The sequence below is a fragment of the Sinohyriopsis cumingii genome, chromosome 5 (genome assembly GCF_028554795.1).
Source record: "Sinohyriopsis cumingii isolate HCF-2022 chromosome 5, ASM2855479v2, whole genome shotgun sequence".
NCBI lineage: Eukaryota > Metazoa > Mollusca > Bivalvia > Unionida > Unionidae > Sinohyriopsis > Sinohyriopsis cumingii.
Genome location: NC_142965.1, coordinates 42,603,220 through 42,618,508, shown reverse-complemented (window position 1 = coordinate 42,618,508; position 15,289 = coordinate 42,603,220). Strand labels below are relative to the sequence as shown.

At 35.8% G+C, this 15,289-nt stretch overlaps 1 protein-coding gene across 2 annotated transcripts in view; it reads right to left on the bottom strand.

Annotated features, from left to right (window-relative positions):
- LOC149799033 (uncharacterized) overlaps window positions 1-15,289 on the bottom strand; it is a 159,263-nt gene that overhangs the window by 123,420 nt on the left and 20,554 nt on the right. The window lies entirely within an intron of this gene.

Genomic DNA, 15,289 nt, shown 5'->3' with positions numbered 1-15,289 from the left:
ATATGTTCATGACATGTTGGTGCAATGTGAGAATATTGTCCAGAGTGACACCTAGGTTTAGTACTGACTGTGTGAATTTAATGGTGGTGTTACTGATATTTATTGTTTGAGGTAAAGGATGTGACTGAGAAAGTCTTTGTGTTGTCATCAGAATGGCCTCAGTTTTATCATCATTCATCTGTAGCTTGTTATATGTCATCCATGATTTCACATCAGAAATGTACCTCTCTACACCTTGGTTGGTAGCATCAACTTCATTTGGGTGGCTAGATTAGTATATCTGGGTGAGACACTGGATGATGATCTATGACACTTGAGAGCAGCTGAGTGTATAGAATGAAGAGAACATATCCAAGAACAGACCCCTGTGGAACACCACAACAGAGATTAACTGGGCTGGAGTGTATTGAATCAAGTGACACATGTCATATAAAACTAGCCATCACTCTCCAACAGTCCTAATTTTAATGCTGTTTTTGTTGGCTAAAACAAAACTGGGTGGGAAGATATTAATGGGTGGGTTCATACATGCTCAGCCTCTGATTTATGTGAATAATGCCCTGCACCCCATCTAAAATATACTTGGATAGAGGCCCAATATATTTTTGTCAGTCCTTTGCATCGATTGAATAAATTAGTGTTTAAAGCAAAACAAAAACCAAAAACAAAAACAAGAAAATTCAACAGTCATTTCATTTTTAAAAACTGCTTGTACAAGAATCTTATTTCAATTTATGTCCCAAAAGTAGAATTAGTGAAAATTCTTGAGTGAACAACCAATCCACTGTTCTAAGAATGTATCAGTGGGAACAACCACCCCTATGGGATGTAGATGTTGACGCTGAACAATATGAAAGAGCCTTAAAATACTAGACATCAACATATGACAGCTGGATATCATACATGACAGCTGGATATCAACACATGACAGCTGAATATCAATAAATGACAGCTGGATATAAATATATTGATATTTGTAGTACTTTCATCCACCTTGATAATGTGCTACTTGTAATTCCTTTAAAAGTGTGTTCATGACAAACTCTTTCCTCAGGAAAATAGGGGATTTTCAAACAAAATTTCTTCCTTCTCTGAAGTTTTAAGTAAAGAACACAAATAAAATTGAATATCCTTGTTTGATTTATACATATTATGAACATTCATGGCAATCGACGTTTGTGCCTTTGTTGCTGTGGAAGTGCTGGGAGAGCCATTGTTTTAAATGACAGCAATGTTAATCAATATATTCGGTAAGGGAAACAAATTACTTATATTTTTTAGCACCTGTGCAACATTCCAAGTGAATGCACACCCTGTTTGAGGCATAGGAAAATACCTCTCATAGTTCAGAATACCAGTTCTTACCTAGTAATAGCAGAGTTTGCAACAGCATAGACTTGTGCACGCTCACAAAGCTATATGATTACCAAGAAGTATAAGACACTCAAACATGCCACAACTATTTATTCTGACGCATTATGGGATTGTTTTTTCCAACAGAACCACAAATGTTCCAAGGTCATACTGTTTTTATGTCTTTTTGACAGGATTCACAAATCAGTTCAGTATGTCTTTTCCCTTAGGATCACAGATCAGTTCTATATGCCTTTTGAACAGGAATCACAGATCAATTCATTATGCCTTTTGAACAGGAATCACAGATCAGTTCTTTATGCCTTTTTGACAGGAATCACAGATCAGTTCAATATGCCTTTTTAACAGGAATCACAGATCAGTTCATTATGCCTTATCCCCAAGGATCACATATTAGTTCAATATGCCTTTTGAACAGGAATCACAAATCAGTTCAATATGCCTTTTGAACAGGAATCACAGATCAGTTCATTATGCCTTTTTAACAGGAATCACAGGTCAGCTCAATATGCCTTTTTGACAGAAATCACAGATCAATTCAATATGCCTTTTGAACAGGAATCACAGATCAGTTCAATATGCCTTTGAACAGAAATCACAGATCAGTTCATTATGCCTTTTCCCCAAGAATCACAGATCAGTTCAATATGCCTTTTGAACAGGAATCAAAGATCAGTTCATTATGCCTTTTGCCCAGGAATGACAGATCAGTTCAATATGCATTTTGAACAGGAATCACAGATCAGTTCATTATGCCTTTTCCCCAGGAATCAGACCAGATTAATATACCTTTTCCCTGGATCATTTCAATAGCTTTGCCTTCATCTACTTTAGAGATTTGCCCTGATACAACCACACATACCAGCATTTCCTTAGAGGTTGTATCTCCATGGGGAGGGGGCCAGTATAAACAGGTCCTTTTTTCAATCAAGTCTGGCAAGAATATGAACAATACAAAGCCATTAGCAGAGGAAGCTAAGGTTGAGATGGCCAACATGGGATTATCATAAGTATTTCCTCAACTTTGTCACTCTTAATCTTATTCATAATTTATCCTGCTAATCAAAAAGAATGAAACTGCAAGGTCCAAAATCTGGTTCTGGAATCTATGATTTTATATATATATATATATATATATATATATATATATATATATATATATATATATATATATATATATATATATATATATATATATATATATATATATATATATATATCAGTTATACAATTTAGAATCAAATTTCCATAGATAACATCTGGGGTGGGCAAGTGATCAAAGGCACTCACGTTTACTGAGCACTCACATCTCACCTATGTCAACATGGGTTCAAGTCTCAGCTCCACCAACAAGAGCATGGTAGAAAGCCTATCAGTAAATAGGTTCCTGTGGATCAGTGTTTTTGCCTGGGTTCTTTTCCCACCAGATATACTGTTTAGTATGTATAGCCCATCATGCACTAGAAAATGGCATCAGACCCACAAAACGATCCATACTATTTAACATCCACAGAGTATATTTTGAAAATAAAAGCCAACACAAGTATTATCACCTCATGGCACACAGATGGATGAACATTTCTTTTGAGACAGCTCAAACAAGTTAATTTAGAAAGATCATTCATTTCTCTGTACTGAGTGTCATGATTAATTTTGAATAATACAGATGTATTGCCTCGTTAGAATACCAATATGTTTATTCTGTCCCAATAAGAGATTGCAGGGTATGGATTAGAATGATGATTAGGGATGAGAGTAAGAAGTTCCAAATGTTTAATGTATGATAACTGGACACTTCATTACTGGCCAATGCCACCAACAGATTGAATGGAATCTGCAGCTGAAGCAACACCCTTCTCCTCTTTGGATGATCTGTCTACACAATGGAGTCTACTGTTCTGGGTCTAAGTTTTAACATGAAAACTTTTTTTATTGATCAACATTCTGGCTCTACCTTATTGTATCAGACAGGTTTATATATTATCAAAATTCTGGTACTATCTAAGACCAAGAAGTTTATCTCCTCTGTCTAAATCTTGTTCAAAGGGATCAAGATGCTGTCTGGTAGAAAGAAATGTCTTGATGGATATCTTATTGGCATGTGTGTATGCATGTTTATATAGTATTCTCATTTATTTTGTTTTATTTGTTTCTTTTAAACATGCTTCATCTGTAAGGAAAGGCTCTGAACTGTACTGAACCATAAAACTCATATAATTTTTTCCAGCAGAATATTTCTGTGTGTGTGAGTGAAACTGGGGAATATGCTGATGTCGACAATGTTGTCATGGTGGTAGAAGCAACAAATACCCTGTTGTCTGAACCATAAATACTGTGTTTTCTAAATTTTGTTAATGGTCTATGTACTGGAAACCCCCAAGGTTAAACAAGCAAATTTATAATGTGATATCGTATTGCATTCCACTAAAATGTTATCTTTATATATATATATTTAAAATATTCATGCATTTGAACACTAAATTATGCATCTCTAAGATAAATGGATATGAAAAAATTGTTCTCCTGTCATTAGCTCTAGACCAATTGAAAAACCATCTTCTTTCATAAGTCAGAGAGAGTCATTCAATGTCGTTGATTTATGACCAGTCAGCATTAACATAGGTTTATTACTATGAATAAATTTGAAATAGCCCCTCCATCATTATCTTAAGGTACTCTAGTTCCTTTCCTCAACATTTCATCTACTTTAATGTATACAATGAACTTACCCATAAATTTTAAACTTTTTGCATTCTGAGTCATCAGGTCACTCTGCTGCAGTGAGTTGTATCAATGTGGCCATATTGTTTGGGGTTATTTTAAGTGCAAAATATGTTGAACCTTCTCCACCTGTAATGCCCGTTGGGGTCAACACAAGGAAACTATATGCATAGTAATATCACTGGAGACAAAGTCTGGTCTCATATTATGCATAGTGATATCACTGGAGACAAAGTCTGGTCTCACGTTATGCACAGTGATATCACTGGACACAATCTCTGGCCTCACATTATGTAAAGTGATATCACTGGAGACAAAATCTGGTCTCACATTATACATAGTGATATCACTGGAGGCAAAGTCAGATCTCACATTATGCATAGTGATATCACTGGAGACAAAATCTGGTCTCACATTATACATAATGATATCACTGGAGGCAAAGTTGGATCTCACATTATGCATAGTGATATCACTGGAGACAAAATCTGGTCAAACATTATGCATAGTGAAATCACTGGAGACAAAGTCGGATCTCACATTATGCATAGTGATATCACTGGAGACAAAATCTGGTCTCACATTATACATAGTGATATCACTGGAGACAATGTCTGGCCTCACATTATGTAAAGTGATATCACCGGAGTCAAAGTCTGGTCTCACATTATACATAGTGATATCACTGAAGGCAAAGTCGGATCTCACATTATGCATAGTGATATCACTGGAACAAAGTCTGATCTCACATTATGCATAGTGATATCACTGGAGAAAAAGTCTGGTCAAACATTATGCATAGTGAAATCACTGGAGACAAAGTCTTGTGTGTCGATTGCACAGACTTAAATATTTTCTTTTCCAGCAAGGTTGCAAGATGATCAAGTTTGACTATGGACATAATTTCAGTTCTGACAAACTGTTCAATGTCACTAAGTTTTCATCAGCAGCATATATCTTTTGTTGAATACCCCCCAGACATATGGGTTAATAATAGGTTCCATTTCATTGCAACTTTGGCCAAGTTAGAATCATCCATTACGATCAATGTATAGAAACAAGTTTCTCTGTACAATTTGTATCAAACAGGTTTAATTCAGATTTCAGCTGATCTATCTTTGAAGCAACTCCATGGCGAGTGTTGGAATTTGGCAAAAATACTCATGTACAGCAATTATTGTTTTCCTCTCCAAGGTCAAATCCTGACTGGGTCCCATCATGTATTTTCCATGAACAAGTAACTTTACAACAGCATTTTCTATAATTATTTTTGGCTAATACCTTATACTGCACATAATGGTGCAATATTTCCAAGATTCAATTTATTTAATTCAACAAAGTTCGGTCTTTTAAACCTTTTTTTGGTTGCTAAGCCAACCTAGCTAATTGAAGGCCATACACAACATTATGCTTGATAGAGTTATCTGCCTTACACAAACTTTAGTCATTTGTGAACAACTTACTTGATATTGGATGCATGCTTTGTTCTTTTTCAATGAAGACAGTTCCATGTTAGCACCAGTATGATCAATAGTGAACCCTGCAAAGTCTGACTTCTTCAAGTCAGAGGGTTCTGTGAGGTATCGTCTTTGTCGGCAACCATAAGCCTAAATAACTTCACATGCACGTATGACTTGACCGAGAATAGCATTTGTAAGATGCTTTATTAAACTTATCAACAATATAATACACAGCAGTTTTATCATTTATTTTGAAATAAAATCCAACAAAATACCAAAACCACAGTTGAAAATGTCAATCCATACATACTTCTTGACTCTCATTTGTGCAAAGTGAAAAGATCACTCATGGAGGGTAGTTGCTGATTCTATATGACCTGTGTCATGTGATTTTGTTTCTCTTTAAAGAGTGCCTCTCAAGCAAGCACCTGGTTGAAAATGCTAATTTATACATGAGAAGCCAAAGGCTTACCAAAAAAATCAAATTTTGTGACCCTTATTTCCATGTCTGAATTGTAACTTTGAAGTTTTCTGAATATGAACCAGCTATTCTTAGGGACACTATACTACCACAAGTATGGCCCCAAAATGCAAATTGGTCCAAATTCCAAACCAAAATATAAAAATTTAAACTAATGAAATTTTTATTAGACTAATTCATTGCAAATTAATCAAAAATATTGTTTCATTGTATGTCTTGGTCGCATGTTGATTCATAAGCACTTTTAAGATATTAATACACATTATGAAATGACAGATAGATAGTTTAGTTTGGTTTGGCTTTGTGTTTAATGTCAAAGCAACACAAGTAAGTTATTTTGTACAGAGGCTATTAGAGTGAGAACACACCATGTTAGCTGACGTCAGCCCTGATCTGATGGTGTGATTTGAAACCTCTCTGTCAAAGAGTCCAGCATACTAGCCATTGAGACACGGTGACTCCAATTTATAGATCCCTCTGGATGATTGATATAAAAAGTTTTCTCCTTTGATAAGACCCGACGAGAGGACCACCTAAAATATACCTCTGGAGTAATATGCAAATTAAGATTGTACCGTACTGGCAACTGATATGCACGCCTTCTCATCGTGATAAACATTAAGCTTTACTAGTTTTTAAACTCCCTTGAAAACTTACAATTATGTTCCTGACAAGTAGAAGTTATCACACTGACAGATAGATAATGCCAACAAAACAGACATAAGTCAGTCATGACTTAAATTTAATTAACATAAGGTATAAAGAATGAAGAGCACAGAAATTTTTAATTTTCTTTTTACAAAAGTAAATTTAATGTTCACAACATTGTCATTCTTTTGTTTTTATGCTTGTTTATAATAATTTTTTTTACTTGCAAAATTATGACAATTTCATGTTTACCTTTCTGATACTTTATGTGGCTACACAAGTTATGTCTACTCATTTATCTAAGTCATAATCTGACAGAAAATCAGTGACTTTTTAAAAGTGACCATCAATCTTTCCTTTCCAATTTTGCTACAGAGAAATAAATGGGTGGTAAGGTAGAGTAGCCACGGAGGCTGCAGCAGTGTCAATTTCAAAGCCTTTAATATATCAAAAACCAAAATATACTGAGTCAAATTCCCTACTACAATATTTGTCCTGAAAGGTTTATGACCTCTTTTATTAAATTCAAGATTTAATAAATTAAATGAGCCTACATGTTTGCTATAACTTTTCCTAGCTGTTAGACCTCAGAACAAAGTGGAGTCCCTCTTCCAGTTTGTAATTGGAGGTCACAGAACAAAAACAACAGGATTCCAGTCTTATGCCTTACTTACGGACACATTGTACTAGTTGTATTTGAAAATGGGAAAAAGGTGACTCATATTAGACACCTTTATTTTAATATTTTTTCTGATTTTCTTAAATAAAGCTCAAATACTTAAATGTTGCCTGAAAAACACCATTGCTATATAGCTGAATATGAACTTGCAATATAATTTAATATTCACTAATGTAATCTTTGACAAGCAGAACTAAGTACATTGCTTACTCATGCATTGAACTTAACTATTCTTAGGTCTGTCAAGGGTGGATATAGGACACACTGTACTAATTATATGAAAAAATGGGAACCAGTCTGGAAATGGGTGAACATAAAATAGAGTATATTATATGGGTTTGGGTGGCCAGGAATTTGGTTGATAATGAAAGTTATTTTGTAGGAAAAAGAATCTTTTGAGAGCTTATCCTAGCTGTAACTTAAAAAAACAGAGACGTTGTTTTCTTGATGGAATTTCAGTCCTTTAACAGTCTTGAGTTTGGAACACTCATAACTGAAATTAACACCTGACTCTTTGGTTCGGAATTAAAAACACGTTTCAAACACATGTAGGTCCAGAAAATGCCGCAGCTCATATCCTTTCCTCCACGTAAAAGCTGTCATCCAGGTTTTATCTATACTGATAAAAATAGGTTTGATCATGCGCACTCAGAAATTTAAAGTTATTGAATTTTTGTGTGTGTGTGTGATTTGGATTTTTAACGTAGCTTTAACACATCTTCAGTCATATCGCTATGATGTCTACAGTGTGGCAGTTTATAGTGATGTCTAGCACTGGGGCACATGCCGCAGACATGTAGCATGATGTCCCACCCAATCACATCATCCTGACACCAGGCCGACCAGTCCTAACACTAACCTCTTAATGCTGAGCACCAAGTGAGGCAGCTGTTAGCACCATTTTTTAAAGTCTTTGGTATGACTCGGCCAGGGATTGAACCCACGACCTCCTGCATCTCAGGCGGACGCTCTAATCACTAGGCCACCAGAGCGGTTTAAATTTTTAATATCATGGTGTTTGCATAGGTTTACAATTGGAACTGAATTAGTATTGTGAGTCCTATAGACAGCTACAGCAATACAGTAACTCCATATATGCAAGTGCAATCAACTTTACTATAAATGCAATCATATTGTTACATTTGTGGATAACAAGCCAAATTAATACCTTTCATAAACCACAGAGTGACTTTCAGTGTTATATTAAACACATTCAAATATATCAACTGTTGCCAAGAAGGGGGGAGGGGGAACAGTGTGTAGATTGGACTAATGTTAGGTGGAGTGTTTTGTACATTGGTTTATATCTATGCAATCACACATATAAAGTTTATACAATTTACTATCTATATAGTAATTATGGTAAGCAATATGATATTTCCTAGTTGTGTTTTGAAACATAATGCTTCATATATGATCACTTAGGTCTCTTCCATCATGCTTAATGGTAATGACCTTCCATGACTTTGCATCCCACTAATTTCTTTCAGTGAATGTTTTGAAACTTCATATTTCAGTCCTTTAACAGTCTTGAGTTTGAAACATTAGCACCTACTCTTTGGAGCGGAATTGTAAACCTATGTTTCAAAAGCATGTAGGTCAGAAAATGCTGCAGCTCATATCCTTTTCTCTGCACAGAAGCTGTCATCCATGTTTCATCTATACTGATAAATATAGGTTTGATCATGAGCACTCAGAAATTTAAAGTTATTGAATTTTTAATATCATGGTGTTTGCATAGGTTTAATATGGGAACTGAATTAGTGCTGTGAGTCCACCATCATTCAGAAAATTATCCCTCCTGACATGAATTGAGATTTAAAGGACATCAGAGTAGGGACGGAGGACAGAACTTTTGTAATAACAGCAGGTAAGTATTAGTTTTATCCCCTCAAAACTACATTTTAATAGCAACATTACATAACCTACTTTTGCTACACTGCTGACATTTCCAGTGATGACCATAATACAAGCTGTCAAAGTGATCTTACCATTTCTGCAATAGACTGGATGTTGACTTGACAACTTATTGAGGTGACACATTTTATCCTAATATAAATGCTATTTTGCTCTGGTGCAACAATGATTGAAGACAGAATGAAGAGAAAGTGGTGTGAACTGCCGTAAAGCAGTTTTCATGGCATAATCCAAGATGCAGCGATAACCCTAACAATATGGACTTGGATTATCTTGAAAGAAAGATCTCTCTGAGAGACTGATTGGCTCTTTTGATAGTGAGAACAATCCACCTTGAGATGGTGTCTGGCGATATATCTGAGGATCCCTTGAGGGAGCAAATGGGGCTCCAGCCATCTTTATTCCCTTTTAGTTTTGCCAAAATGAAATATAAAACCCAAACTTAGCACAGGAGTTGGTCTTAATCATCCCCAGCACAGATATGACAGACTGGGTATTTCATTGGGGCAGGAGCTACCAATGAAAGTTGGTCTTAATCATCCCCAGCACAGATATGATAAATTGGGAATTTCATTGGGGCAGGAGCTATCAATGAAAGTTGGTCTTAATCATCCCCAGCACAGATATGACAGATTGGGTATTTCATTGGGACAGGAGCTCATTCTAGGCCTGAAACCCAGGTGGATAAAGACAAACCAATTCATAGTTACCACAGGCAATCCTTTTCCACCATTAAGGGTGAATTTACTCCTTCTCACTGACTTTGAAGTCTGAAGAAAGACTGTAAAGGTATTGTTCTTAAAGGAAGCTGCTCTCAATAGTTCATAATGTGGTTTAGATAATGACCAAAGTATACACTAAGGGTCCCATCAAGGCATTAAAAAGCAAGAGACTGGTCTCTGAAGCAAAAGTTCTTGATCAGTTTTGGAAAAGGTTTCTTTATAGCCCCTTACGGTGAATACTGACCAAATAGAAAAAGAAGAAAATATGCAACTACAGTTAAAGTGGGATCAATGTTTCTTACTACACCAATTACAAACTAGTGTCCATGTTGCATGGTAAACTTTCGAAATCAACTACCTTCGAGCCTGAGTGATGCATCTGGTAAGATTGTTTGACAAATGATCTAATGGTATACTGATCTTTAATATGAGCCAGGAATGAAGGAGGAGAATTGATTAATTTCTTCCCAATAGTGACCCTCTATGCAGTGAAAGGAGATTCCTCCTCAGTGGTATTCCCCTGGATTGTGAACATGTCACTTGGGGCTAAAAGGAGCTAAATGGATCACCCAAGAGAAGGAGGCTATAACTGAAAGGTGGAAAGGCATGACAAGACAGGACCATCCAACTCCCTTCTTGGAGAGGGGGACTTTATGATTACTGGTTTCATTGTCATGTTGCTGTTCATGGAAGGGGGGAGGACAGGACTATCTGATCTTACTGCCTCCTTTGCAATTAGGATTTTCTTAGAGAATAATGTAATGGATGGGGAGGGAAAATGGGTAGCCCAGTTCACTGACCAAAATGCCCATGACAAACATGTCCATAGTGCTATAGTGGGAAATAAAAACACTGCAGACTCACCATGGGTGGTGGAAGTTCCCAAACTCCATGGGGATCGAAAATTAGGTGTTGATTTATTCCCTTTCCCGAAACAGTAGATGAAAGACTAATATCTGATCACATAAGGGTTTTACTAGAACATAAACATGAGGATTTTCTACCTGATCCCTTTCCAATTACTGCTAATGAAAACCTGGTACCTGATCATATGACTGGTGTCCAGTGCTTTAATCCATTACCTGGTGACCCATTTCTAGTGACAGGCAAAAATCGTTTTACCCAGTGACTGGTGTCTGGCAACTGGTGATGAGTACTTACTGCCTTACCTGTTTCATGGTACCTGATGACTGGTCAGGTAATGGAAACTGGTCAAAGAGTCTCTATTCATTGAACTCAAGTCCAATGAACAAGATCAGATCATAGTCTACTCTACTTTAGCTGGACTCGACCTATAAGTGAGTCTATATTGGGTACGTGAGGACTGGAAGGAAATATCAACACAGCACATATCATTAAATGACTGTTGGCAATTATGCTAAAAGACACTGTGAATAATGAGAACCCTGAGATGTGATAATCACATGATGTCTAAGGAAAAAGAAGGACGATGTTCCAAATGTAACTAAGTATCAGACAAGGATCATATTGTTTTGTTCCACCAATGACTACTTACTAATTTGAAGAGTGAATTCAAAAATGGACTCTAGATCATAAAGTGCCAAGTAAAGAGATGGTAAAGTAAAAACAGCAGACAATAAAGAACTGCTATTAGATGCAAAAAAAATTCAAAACAGTTGATGTAGAGTATAAGATGGGGGTACATTTTTAAAGTCAAAATATACTGACTTGTACAATGGAAAATATGGTGCAAAAAAGTCATTTTAAAATTCATTTGTTCAAGTCAGTGTGTTCATAAGTTCACTGATTTGCCAAAACATTAGCTCTTTATGTCTGTACCATTGGTAGTATTCAGCAAGTGAATTTAATAGTAGTTATAGTGCATATGTGTACCATTTCTAGTATTGAGCATGTGAATTGAATAGCAGGATTTAGTGTAACATTAGTAGAATTCAGCATGTGAATCCAATAGTAGGACTAATAGTGCATATGTGTACCATTTCTAGTATTGAGCATGTGAATTGAATAGCAGGATTTAGTGTAACATTAGTAGAATTCAGCATGTGAATCCAATAGTAGGACTTAGTGTAACATTGGTAGAATTCAGCATTTGAATCCAGTAGTAGGACTAATAGTGCATATGTGTACCATTTCTAGTATTAAGCATGTGAATCCAATAGCAGGATTTAGTGTAACACTGGTAGAATTCAGCATATGAATCCAGTAGTAGGACTAATAGTGCATATGTGTACCATTTCTAGTATTGAACATGTGAATCAAATAGTAGGATTTAGTGTAACATTGGTAGAATTCAGCATGTGAATCTAATAGTAGGACTTTGTAACATTGGTAGAATTCAGCATGTGAATTCAATAGCAGGATTTAGTGTAACATTGGAAGACAGTATTTACAAGTTAGAGTAGCTCTCTATATATGTACATTTTAAATGAATACCATATGCTTTCTCTTTCATGACCCCAAACCCACCCTATCTTTATTGTGACAACCTCTTGGAATGGTAGTGTGATTGGAATGTTGTTCCTCAGAGTTCATCTTGGAGAAATGTATGTAACTGTAACATATAATAATATTTGTGGTGGTCTGAAAGCATAGACAGAAAGTTAGTGGGCCAGTGATGGAAGGGTTATGCATTCCGAATTATCTGACTGCCGGTTTCTCTATCTATGTAATTTCATAAAAGGGCCTGTTATACAGTGCAGGAATGCCAACCAAATCATGCAGGTAGCAAGTACCATATATACCTGCATATAAGTCAGGTCCAACTTCAGGCAACATAAACCCTGATATGTCAATGCATAATGTGCTGGCAGATCTGAGTCTATGTTGTTTGGTCTACTGTTTAGTTCTAACAAACTGCAGACCCAGATCTGCTGGCACATTATATGATGGGAGATCTGGATCTGTGCAGTTTGCAGTTGGTTCAGACTTATAAGAAAGTATATATGGATGTTTTGAAACTCCCAACAGGTGTTATGTCTAATTACCTTTTATATTCAGTTTTAATTAACCTGTACAAATATTGGTGAAATAGTAGATAAAACTCAGTCCAAATATTGGTACAATAACAGACTGCAATAAGGAAACTTTTGGATCTGATTGGAACCAAATAGACTTGCATCAGAGCCGGCATAGCATTCCAGCCAGTCATGTTCTATGTCGAACCTATATAATAATCTCTAACAGCAGTATTTAAAATTCCAACTGATATGTTGTACAATATGGAACACCTTACCAATCATATACTACTAAAAGTAAGAGCTGGGTCTATGCAGTTTTGCAGTTGGGCTCAACTTATAAGCAAGTACTTACTGTACAAAACATACCTTTGACACCTCAGACTTTGGTGTCAAGTGACCTTGAGAGCAGGAAAACTACTGGTGCTAGTGATCACCTTAATTGCCAAAGGCAATCAAACTCCCAGATGGTGATTCATTTAGATAAATACAACATATCTAGCAAATGAAAATTTAGAGGCCAGGTTTGAAAAAGAAACTTTCAAAGAATGAGTAACTTGTGCAAGACTAGAAATGTGTCCACATGTCATGGATACCTCTGCCAAATTGATACATTTAAAAGGCAAAGTTCTAATAAAACAGAGGCCATAACTCCATGCATTTTTCCAGGAAAGAAATGGTAAAAAATCAAACCAGAATTATGTCTTTTCAAATCTGAATTAATGAGAGGAAAGACAATTCAAGGGGAAAGGTCTAAGTCAAAAAGGGGTCATACCATCATAAAATTATGAAAAAAATGGTGAAATAAAACTTAGCCAGAGTCTCCTTAAAGTTAAACCTTGGACCATTTTTTTCCATCCATTTAAAATTTGCAAAGTGGAAATGAAATTTGAACTGCAAAGTTCTAAGTCATACAGGGGCCCTATATCTCTAAAACTCTGTAGAAATGGTGACAATCAAATTTGATCTTGATATTCTTAATCTTAAATGTAATAGCAAAATTTGACTCCTATCTATGAAGAACTTCCAAAGAAAACCATGGAGCCCAGACATGCAAACATCCTTGCAAATGCTGCAAATGGGTATCAAACCCGAGACTGCAAAATTGCAAAATGAACTTGTAACCACTCTGCCAACCAGTCATGAAAATATGGTGTGAGTACTTTATAATGTGAATTCTTTATTAGAATTTTTAGAAGTAATGCAACAGACAATTACTGAAAATACCCCTTCCAATGAATGTACCTGGTACATAACTGCAATACAACAGGTACATTAACTTTCATTTTAAACTGTATAGTTTGTATTATATATGATACATTATATATGATGCATTATATATGATACATTCAGCCGGTCCTGATGATGATGAATGAAAGCCACAATACAAGATTTCATAATAAATAATATTAATTTACAGAGATTTTGGCAAAAGAAGTTCAACACTTTTAGAATGCTTTTAGAAGAACATGACTGTCAACTACTGTAAGATATTTTCTGATATAACACTTTCACTACAAGTTATTTCACTTAAGCTGCCATTTATAGAGTTATCTCAGGTGAAGATATGTGGAGAGAAAACAAACATTTCTAGATGGAACAAATAAACATTTTCAAAGAAAAGCACACTGACTATCATCATCACACAACTAATGTCTGCTGGATTTATTAATTTCAACCCTGTAACACTTATACTGAAATATGGCGATCATTAACATCTGTGGTAATGCATGCTGATGAAAGCTGAGTATCCATGTGTTACATGACTAAATCATTAGTGTTCAGATAAGCCAATATTGTAGAACAGGAATTGCAAGGCTGATAACTAGCAGCACCTATTACCGTATTTACTCACTTATAAGACGACTCCTACTGAAAACTGCACAAACCCAGATCTACTGTTACATAATGCTGTGGCAGATCTGGTTCTGTGCAGTTTTTTTGGAGTAATCAATAAAACAATTGATATAGACCTTCATCGGCAGGCACATTATGATACAGCAGATCAGGATCTCTTTTGTTTGCAATTTGACTTAGCTTAAAAGCAAGTATATACGGTACTGCTCACTATCATATTTACCATACTGCAGCAGGTAAAAGTACATAAAAATCTACCAGCCACTTCATGTGCAACATGACTGAATCAGTAAGAGCTCATGTCAGATAAACCATGTGAAAGCAATTGGGTAGATAATTTGCAACATCTCCTTAATATATCTGCCATATATCCCCTGATAAAAGAATACAAAAAGATCCAATGCTACCAGTCAGTTGTGACTGGTTGTAGTCCCCTGAATCAGGTAAATTATAATTTGTATCAGCTTTGGAACGCTTAGTAAGTCCATAAGAAT